The sequence below is a fragment of the Triticum aestivum genome, chromosome 5A (assembly GCF_018294505.1).
Source record: "Triticum aestivum cultivar Chinese Spring chromosome 5A, IWGSC CS RefSeq v2.1, whole genome shotgun sequence".
Taxonomy (NCBI): domain Eukaryota; kingdom Viridiplantae; phylum Streptophyta; class Magnoliopsida; order Poales; family Poaceae; genus Triticum; species Triticum aestivum.
In genome coordinates, this window is record NC_057806.1 from 574,568,340 (window position 1) to 574,579,064 (window position 10,725).

Sequence of the window (10,725 nt, forward strand, 5' to 3'; positions counted from 1 at the left end):
ACTCCTGGACAGAGATCATGTTGATTAATAAGTCGAGAGGGGCACTTAAGCATCCAATGTGTGGTAGTAGCTGGTCATGGATCACAAACACAGAACTCAGTTCCTGAGGACGGCTGCAATGAGACAACCCACCATGTACTCCTACATGGCCTCTCACCGCTACCTTTACCAAAACGTGTTCACACACTTAGCTCACACACATGGGGACATGTTCACACGCCTCTGATTCATCCCCGATGAATCAGACCTGACTCAACTCTAAGCAGTAGCAGGCATGACGAACAAACATGAATGAGTAGGCACATCAGGGCTCAAACAACTCCTACTCATGCTAGTGGGTTTCATCTATTTACTGTGGCAATGACAGGTCATGCAAAGGATAAAGGGGTTCAGCTACCGCAGCAAGTAACAGATGAATCGTTGTTGTCCTAATGCAATAAAAGAGAGCAGGAGCGAGAGAGTGGGATTGTATCGGAATGAACAAGGGGGTTTTGCTTGCCTGGCACTTCTGAAGATAACATTGAGTCTTCATCAGTGTCAACGATCACATCATCGGTATCACGTCTATCGAGAGGGGACAAATACCGGCAACACAGAAAGGGAACACAATCAATGCAATGCACAATATGATGCATGATCATGACATGGCAAAATGAATGTGTTTTGAGCTAATGCAACTAGCAACAGATTAAATGAAGTTGGTTTGAATACAAGATTCAAATTCAAACTCCATATGTGATTATTCAAATGCCATTTACTTGATTTGCCTAAACAGCAGCTATAAGTTGTTCTAACATGCATGAAAATGGTACAGATGGATTCCTTGAATTTTTCTGATAATTTTTCATATATAATTTATTTAATTTGGAGTTACGGTTAATTTCTATGATTTATTGAAGTTTAGGCATTTTCTGAATTTAATAAATCATTTCTGATTTATTTAAAACTCCAGAAAACAATTACTGCATCAGCCTGACGTCATGATGACGTCAGCAGGTCAAAGGCGTCGACCAGGTCAAACCTGACCAGTGGGGTCCACTGGTCAGTGACCCAGTCAACTAACCAGGTTAGTTAGCCCTAACTAACTTAGTTAGCCGGGCGGGGCCCGCATGTCAGTGGCTCACCTAATTAACTAAATTAATTAACACTAATTAACCTAATACTAATTAAGCAGGCGCCTGGGCCCACACGTCAGGGGTCAAACCCCGGGTCAAACCCGCCGGAGTTGACCCGCGGCTTGTCGCCGGCGACGCCAGCAACGGCGGAGGGCGTCGGAAACGCTCCTTCGGCGACCAAATCGGCGACTGAGGGGCTCTACGCGTAGCTGGGAGTCGTCCGCATCCATCTGTGCAAACGGCAGGGGCTGAGGTGGTCGGAATCAGCAACGACGGCGAGCGAGGCGGCGGCCGGAGCTCGGGTGGGTGCGGGGTTAGCGCTGCGGCTTGCAAACGAGCTAGCTGCCACGCTAGCGTTACTCCACGGGTCGTTGCGAGTGCAACGGACGCACGCGCGGGGCCATTTGGTCACCGGGGCTTCACCGGCGACGAGCCCGTGCGGCGGAGCGTTTCGGCTCCGGTGGAGGGAGCGGCTACGGGGCGAATTAGTCGACGAGGCATGGGGGAAACGATGCAGCGGCTCACCGCGGTTCTTCTGGTGCTGCTGGCGAGGCAGGGGAGGCACGGGGTCCGGCGAATCGACGGAGGGGAGCTTCGGTGGCCGGCGACGGAACGGCGATGGTGGCGGCGTTGCAGGGCTTCCGGAGGGCCGTGGGTCGGTGGGGAGGAAGGAGGGGGTCGAGGCGGAGCTCGTGGGTGTGTCGGAGAGGCTAGGGGTGGCCGGTGGCCACGAGAGAGCTCGTCGGCGGCGGCGGGTGTGTTCGGTGGCTGCGCGCGAGAGAGCCAGAGGAGGAGAGGAGCTCGGGGAGAGAGTGAGAGGCCTGGGGGGGTGCGTGGCGTCGCGGGCGTCGAGGAGGGAGGCAGGGAGGCTGCCACGGGCGAAGCAGGAGGTGGCCGGCGCTCTTCGGGCGCGCGCCACGCCTCGCCTCTGCCTACTGGCAGAGGAAGAAGAGGACAAGGGGGGGGAGGAGGTGGGCTGGGCCAGCGGGAGGAGCTGGGCCGGCTACAGGTAAGTGGCCCAGGTAAGCTGGGCTTCTCTCTTCTGTTTGTTTTTTCTAATTATTTCAGTTTTCTATTTTGCAGGTTTGTTTTGAATTTGGTTTTGAAACCAATTCAATTTATTTTGCTTCTGACAATATTTTTAGGAGCTAAAAGAATTAAAACAATGCTCCACAAAAATATTTCAGAATTATTGGACCTATATTTATTTAACAGTAGATATAAGTCCAATTCAAATAGCTATGATTTAAATTCAAAGTCCCAAAAATAAATCCTTAAAAATGTTCAATATTTTGGTTGGGACCAGAACCCTTACCAAAAATTATCAAACATTTTAGAAGAGCCATTTGGAGCAATGAATAAGATTTCTAGGGTTTTTGCCCCTCTTTTATTTAGGGTTTTGAGGCTTCCAATAATTCCCTCAGTTCAAATTTTCAGAATTTAAATATGATGCACACATGAGCTAGCCTAGAGCACTACCAGCAGCTAGGGATGTGACATCATAGAAGGAAAAAGGGATTGCCATGACAATTGAAAGTCAGCCGTTGGTTGCTTCCGAGGGGAGATGAGGCACTGAAGGCATGACGAGGTGGCGCCATGCGGGGCTGCCATGGCCAGAGCTCAGCCACTCAGGTTTGTCGGCGTTGCAGGGACGGACCCATGCGCAAGCGCTATGCCATTGTGGGAGCAGTTCCGTCAGTTGGCGTCAGTTGAGCAGGCAACTAGATCAAACACATTAGCCGCAAAGGAGTGGATTCATTCAAATAGGTGCTGGGAAGGTAGACATTGCTGGGTTAGGCCCGAGCGACTTGGGGATGATGCAGCCCGAGGGGCGCCCCCAACCAAGCAAGCTAATCAACATGAAATAAAAGGGATACATGCCGCAGGGACGGACCCACGCGGCCCGGGAATAATGCAGCCCTGGGAGGGCGCTCCCAGCTAGAAATGCAACTTGAAAGATATCACCTGATGATGTCGAGGACGAAGGAGTGTTGGTGCAGCAGACTCGGTGGGCTGCGGAAGCCGATCCTCACGAGCCCCCAGGCCCAGGGGCCTCGGGAGGCTCCGGAGGCGCTGGTGGCTCCTCGCGGATCATCTCCATCTCCGCCAAGGCTGCAGAACACCTGGCCTCTTGAGCCTCCATGATGCCCCTCATGAGGCGCTGGTACGTGGCAGCCGCGTTCGGCAGGTCGTAAGGCATGCGAACGTAGCTGTGGGGTGGACCTTCGCAGCGCCCCACTCGCGAGGGCCAGAGGCGCTTGACAGAGGTGACTCGGTTGAGCCCTGGTACGTCGATGCAGACGCGCAGCCCACCATCCTCGCCTGGATGGGGAGCCACAGCTGGTAGATGGCGACAACCTCTCATGACTCTTGATTCATGTAGTTCTTGAATGGCCTTGCTGACGAACTCCTGAGGGTCCGACCCTCCTTGCCTTGCTCCTTCTTGAGGGAAGCGTGCTTCGAAACACACCTCCATGTGGTGCCCAAGCGCCTCCCTCATGACCTTGGCCAGGTCGGTGACCTTCCAGGGGAGAGCCCCCAAGCCCTGCCTGAGGAGGGCGCCGGGCGCGCTTTCCTATGTGATGGAAGGAGGTTCCCCTTGGGCAGACGCGGGCCCTGAGGGGCCTGCCTCCTGAGGGGCTGGTCCGGACGATGTCTTCTCCTTCTTGGGGGTGGTCTCGGGAAGCCTCCTGCATCCGCGATCCGGGTCTTCCAGTGACGCGGCTTGAAAGGCTCGTTCCAGGGAACACACTGCATCCTTCTCTTCACAGGGCACCATGATGACTCCGCCACTCCCTGGCATCTTGAGGACGTTGTAGCCGTGGTGAGTCACGGCCATGAACTTGGCCAGCGCTGGGTACCCGAGGATGGCATTGTACGGTAGGCGGATGTGAGCGACGTCGAAGTCGATGAGCTCGGTGCGGTAGTTGTTGCGCGCTCCGAAGGTGACAGGGAGGCGGACCTGCCCAATCAGGACCGTGGAGCCGTCGGTGACTCCAGAGAAAGGCTTGGTTGGCTGAAGCTGGTCATAGGGCACCTGGAGGTTGTTGAACGTCTCCACGGACAGCACGTTGAGCCCTGCCCCGCCATCGATGAGGGTTCTGGTGACCAGTACATTGCTGATGACTGGGGAGCAAAGCATCGGGAGGACTCCGGCTGTGGCCGCACACTTGACCTGATCCGCTGAGTTGAACGTGATGGCGCACGCCGACCACCTGAGAGGGCGAGTGGCCTCGAGCTTGGGGAGGACGGCGTTCACTTCGCGGGCAAACTGCTTGAAGATGCATTGAGAGGATGGGGCTTGAGCTCCGCCCAGGATGCAGGCGATCGCGCGCGGCTCCTGGAAGCCCCCAGCCCCCTCGTCTTGATGGCGCTTCTCGTTTCTCCTTGGCTGAGGCGGCAGCGGAGGGAGGCCTGCATTGCCTTGTGGGCGATCCTCGCGAGGCTGATCCCTCCAGTCTCCCTCACGAGGCGGGTCTCGCCAGCGATCCTCGCGAGGTTGATTGCGCCACCCTTGGCGCGGGCCACGGTCTTCCCAGCGTCCTGCGTTTCTTCCCCCTCCTCGGCCGTAGCCCCGCTCGACGCGGTCAGGGTGACGGCCGATCCTTTCTTCTCGCACGGCTCGGAGCTCTTCGCATTCGTTGGTGTTGTGGGTGTTGAGGTCATGGTATACGCAGTACCGATTGCCCTTGGAGGATTCGGGCAGATCTTTGCCTCGCTTGGTGTCTGGTTCTTCCGCAAGCACGGCAGCCCCCTTGCGCTTCACGTCCTTGGCCTTGGGCTTTTTCTCTTCTGGGTCTGCGGCAGGCAGCTCGAGGAGGGAGAGACGCCCTTCCTCAGCCCTGGCGCATTTGGTTGCCAAGTTGAACAGCTCCAAGGAAGTGCACAGGTCTTCATGCATCGCCAGCTCCTCCTTCATCTTGACGTCGCGCACGCCGTCGGAGAAGGCTGAGATGATGGCCTCCTCGGACACCTTGAGGATCTTGAGGCGTGCGCTATTGAAGCGCTGGATGTACTTTTGCAGGGTCTCTCCGGGTTGCTGCTTGATGCGGCGCATGTCGCTCACGGCGGGTGGCCGGTCGCGAGTACCTTGGAAGTTGGCGATGAAGCGGGTGCGCATCTGGTCCCAGGAGGAGATTGTGCCTGGAGCCAGATTCAGGAGCCAGGTGCGGGCCCCTTCCTTGAGCGCCATGGGAAACCAGTTCACCATGACCTTCTCGTCTCCACTGGCAGCTTCGGTGCCCAGCTCATAGAGCTGGAGGAACTCCGCAGGGTCGGTCGTGCCGTCGTAGCGAGGAGGCAGGTCTGGCTTGAACTTGCCGGGCCACTCGACGCTGCGCAGCTCAGGGGTGAAGGCACGACAGCCTGCTGTGGCCACGGGAGGCCTTGGGTGGCGAAGAGCTTGGTCTTGCGGGTTCCCGGGCACAGCAGCTGGGAGCAGCGCGGGGTCTTGGCGTGCGGGAGCAGGAGCGTGGTCGCGACGCGCCGGAGCAGGGAGCGCCCGTGCAGCTTCTTGCGGGCGAGGGACTTCTTGGCAGCTCCGTTCTTGCTGCGCTGGCACCTGACGGAGTGGGTTCCGCCCAGGGGCCACGCGCCTTGGAGCCATGGCGTCTTCTTGGAGGGGAGGCGGCTGGTACGCCCCCGGAGCTTCGTTGCCCGCGTGGGGCGGGGTGCGGTGCAGCGGAACGGACGGCGCGGGAGAGCCTCCCGCGGCGCGGACAAGCTCGGCAACGCGGTCGAGCCACTCTTCGTAGACGTCGTCGACGGGACGGTAGCGCAGGAGCTCGTTTGCCGCGATGAGCGCAGCTCGAGCCTCCATGGGTGCGCGGAGCGCGCGGGACGAAGAACCAGCCGATGTGAACGAGGGAGTAGCAGTGCGGCCGTCTTGCCGCACGGATGGATGCTGAGACGATGCTTGCTGCTCGTTCCCTGCCGGGCCGGTGGCGGCATTGATGGCGGGCGATGGGGAACGGCGAGGACGCCCGCCGACGGGAGCCGTCTGGGCGACGCGGGTAGCGAGGGCGGCCCGGCGCTCGGTGCGGGCCCGACGAGCGTCAGACATGGATGCGACGGTCGGAGGAGAACGGAGCGGTGGAAGACGGATTCCGGCACACCCCTACCTGGCGCACCAAATGTCAGATTTCGGGTTCCGGCAGACCCTTGAGGTTCGAACTCTGGGGTGCGCGCGGAGATTGCGCCTTCTACCTCTCCGCCTCGCAAAGATCTAAACTACTGAAAGAACAGCACAAGGGACACAAGGTTTATACTAGTTTGGGCCACCATTGTGGTGTAATACCCTACTCTAGTTTGTGGTGGGGTGGATTGCCTCTTGGGCTGATGATGATGAACAATACAAGGAAGAACAGCCTCGCGAGGGTCTGTTCTTGGCTGGGAGGATGAACTACTAGGAGGAGTTCAATCGCCCTCTTCTCTCTCTCTCTGTTTGTTGCCTATGTTTCGGTCTTGGCTGCTTGATTCCAAGATGTCCCTACCCTGGGGGTGGCTAGTCCTATTTATAGGCAAAGGCCCTGGGTCTCTTCCCAAATATTGAGCGGGAAGGGCGCCAACAGTTGGCCATTTTGAAGGGGAACATCTGGTACACTTATCCTAACTAAAGTTGGTCCTCGCCTGCCAAAGGCTCTGGTGGTGACGCCGTCCTGGGCTCCACAATGACTTCCTCCCCACTGTTGGACTGGTCTTGGTCTCGTTGCACCGAAATGGGTGCCTTTGCTTGATACTCTTGCATGCGCTTGCTCCCTTTGCACCAAAGAGGAAAGGAGGACACTGTGCGGGCTGGCGCCCGCCTGGCGCCCTTGGTCGTCATGGCTTGCGTCATGGGCACCTCGTGAGGTACCCCGCCTTGATCTCTCCGCCTCCTCGTGAGCCAGCCTGATGAGGCCGCGCCTGAGGAAGCTCCGCGTCGTCCGCCCCGCGAGGCTTGGCCCCTCACGAGGGTCTTGGGTCTTGTGTTGATGAAGATGGGCCGTGCTGGGCCCCTTTGAGCCACGCCGCAGACCGCAGGCAGGCAAGTCTGGGGACCCCCGTTCCCAGAACGCTGACACATTCAACCCGATTGGCATATTTGTAGGTCTGGCACAGCAATCAAAATGAAATGTCTCCGAGTCTTATCAATTAATACAGACTTGTGCTCATATAAAATTACAAACCAAAAAACAAAAAACAATTATTAGATGATCTCTAAAACAAATGGTTTGATCGATTACATGAACAAACAACACAAAGGTTATTCAATGATGGAAAGAACATTTCACCTATGATTTACCAAGTGGGAATTTAATTTCCCTTTTTCCTTCAGGACCTTAACAATGCGGTCAGTCTTAGCTTGCTTCGTTTTGAAATCCACCAAATATTTAATGGTTGTCTTGAGTATTGCTTGTGATTGTGTTGTTTGCTTCCTCAACATATCAACTTCATCTCTAAGTGCAGAAGCACAATCCCTTTCTACCACTAGTTTAGCCTCTAGAGCATGAGCACTGGCAATTCATGATGCACGATTGGGCTGGTGCCACTACTGTGGGATGATACAACGTCCATCGGGACCTCGCTCTTTGATCTTGGGCTAACCTATTTTTCCATTAAAGTTCCGATTGGATTCTGAAAAGTTGAAGTTAGCAAAACATCTAAACTGGGAGTTATAACAGCAAACCAGTTAAACAAACAAGGAAATAAAGAGTTTCAATTGGATGCTGAAAAGTAGTTATTAACATCATTGTAACCGGTTGTTGCAGCAGCAAAGCAGTTAAACAAACAAGTTTTGCAAAACGTACCTATTGTGGCATTGGAGTTTCTCTTGGATCCTGAAAAGTTGAGTAGCCAGTAACGTGATTAGAGCAACCGGTTGCAGCAGCAAAGCAGTTAAACAAACAAGTTTTGCAAAAGGAACCTATTGTGTCATTGGAGTTTCTCTTGGATCCTGAAAAGTTGAGTAGTCAGTAACTTGATTAGAGTAACAAGTTATAGTAGCAAACCTGTTACACAAATATATTTTTGAAAATGTATCTGCTATGCAATTGGACTTCCAATTGGATCCTGAAAACTTGAAGTTGGTAAGATGATTACAGCAACAAGTTACAACAGCAAACCAGGTAAACAAGGAAGTTTCTGAAAACATACCTGTTGTGCCAATGGAGTTTTAGTTGGATCCTACAAACTTGAATGTTAGCAATCAATAAATGAAGTTTTGCAAGAGCCATAAGAAACTCTCAAAGTAGTAAAACTAACCAATTTTGGCAACGTATTGAATTACACATGAACTAGTAAAACTAACAAGTTCTTGGCAACGTATTAAAGTAACAAGTCGATACCGTTTACCAGCAACACAGACATCTGTCAATTTCTTTTATGTAAGCAAAATGATTCCAAAACAGATATAAGTTAAAAATATGGTGTCCCTCATATAAACCTGACAGTTGTCTATCTATGAACATGCAAACATTACTAGTGCTACAAGTGATAATAGCAAACAATTTAAACAAATAGGGTATCAGAACGTAAATTACACGTGAATTCTGCTGCACCCTAGAAGTACATATGACCAGCTATCTACATGCTTAAGTAGCTATTTAAGTTCAGGCAAACAGGTAATTCTTAACAGTAAGTATCAAACACATAGATAGGCGCAGTCTATAATAGGATTAACAGGCTATGGCATTATGTAATTAGTAGCAAACTAAATTAAGCCAAGCAACATAATTGAACAATTTTGCAATAAGTGGCTAACTAAAATTTTGAGAAGCAGGTAACTGAACTTACACTAGCTCTTTGTACAGTCACACTGCAACTTCTTTTTTGCTTACAAGGTTCTATGAAGGAGTCCATGGCATCAATTGCTTGGATACGCAGTCCCAATACTTCTTTCTTTCCACACTACATTGGTAAGTCGAATGGTTAATCTGGTAAGATGGTGCGTCCTTGATATGTTATATGAGGACGTGTAGTCAGACTAGTTGTATCCACACACATCACACTGGCTTTTACTGTATATTTCGTGCGATTACATTTGGCATATCGAGATCTAAGAAATCTACAATAGAATGAAAGACTGACATCCTTCACATTATTGGCAAACTCAGTTCATAGAAACAAGCAATTCAACCATTCTGTGTGCACATCAAAAGTGCCACTGGAATATTTTTCACTACCCCAATCATACACGCAAAAAGGGGCGACGCCCCCGTAGGGGCTGGTATGGGCAGCCGCCTCGGGTGGCTGGAAAGTGTGCACCTAGTTTGAGTCGTCTAGGTTGGCCCAGGCTAGTTATGTTCGTCCCAACACACGAGCAGGCAATGTAAAAAATGAAGAAAAATATTTCAATTTGGATGGGCCAATAACGTAAGTGCAAGGCAGGCCCTATAGCAGGCTCGCGGCCCAAAAGAGCGCCTCCCATATCGATCAATAGCAGGAAAAATCCCAATTCGTTCCCTCCAGCCTCCAGTCTGGTTTGCTCCTAACCTAGCCGCCGCTGGACAGACCAACACAGCACTTCCTCGCACCCTCGTTGGAGGGCGGTCGCCGGGCTTCAAGCGAATGGAAGGACAAGAAGATGAAGATCCAGTCGTGGGTGTAGCATGCGTGGGAGGCAGCAGCGGCAGCACGGGCATGGCATCGAGCTTGCGCAAATGGACAGTTGCAACTTGCAAGAGCAGCATGCGCAACGAGCAGGTACATCACATCACTGATTATATCTAATTCAATTGTTTAATTTCTGGCCAATAGTTAAACTTGACGGTGTTGTGAAACTGCTTGTATGTAGGGAATCTATGAGAAAATGAAACCAATTTCTGCTTATTTTATAATTCCCCCAATCAATACTGAACTGACTGAATCTAATGTATCTAATCAAGTTTCCGGTGCAAACATACAAGCTCATGTTGTTCTTGAGCCTGAAGTGTCTAATGAACAGACTGCTAATGAAGGATTTGATGCAAACATTTTACATGCTCCCGGTGATGCACATATAGTGTCCAATGAGGGATCTAATGCAGGCATTTTGCAAGCTCCCATTGAAGGATTTAGTGTCTAATGATGATCTGCTATGTTGAGAGAGACATAGAGATTTGCAGGCATTGATGAAAGCAAATTATAGTACATTTTCATGGCTTGAGGAAACGTCGAGCCATCTACCAGAAAGTCCCGTATCATGACAACGTAGCATAAATACTTTTCTAATCTATTGTTTGAAACTATTGGCATACTTGTGCAGGATAGATATATTGATATGCAGTTTGCGCACTGGTTATAGGTGCAATTACACTTCGATATTTTCAGCCAGAGAACGAATAATTCAAGCAGGTACAGACCATGTTAGTACTCCTTGTACACCATGTTGCATTTTTTGTTTTTGGTGCTGCATCATTTAGTGTTTTATAATCTGAACTACTTTGGATCATTAGCTGGTTTCCAAAGTGCATGTTAGCTTCACATTTCTCAAGTTATGTTGATTTCCGGAGTGCAAGTGCCTTCGTATTTTTTAAGTTAAATTTCGCCCCTGGTAACTTGAATTCGTGGATCTGCCACTGCACACAAATCATACACACAGGCTAGTACGAATTAAATGAAATGCACGGACTTACACTAGCTTGTTGTACAG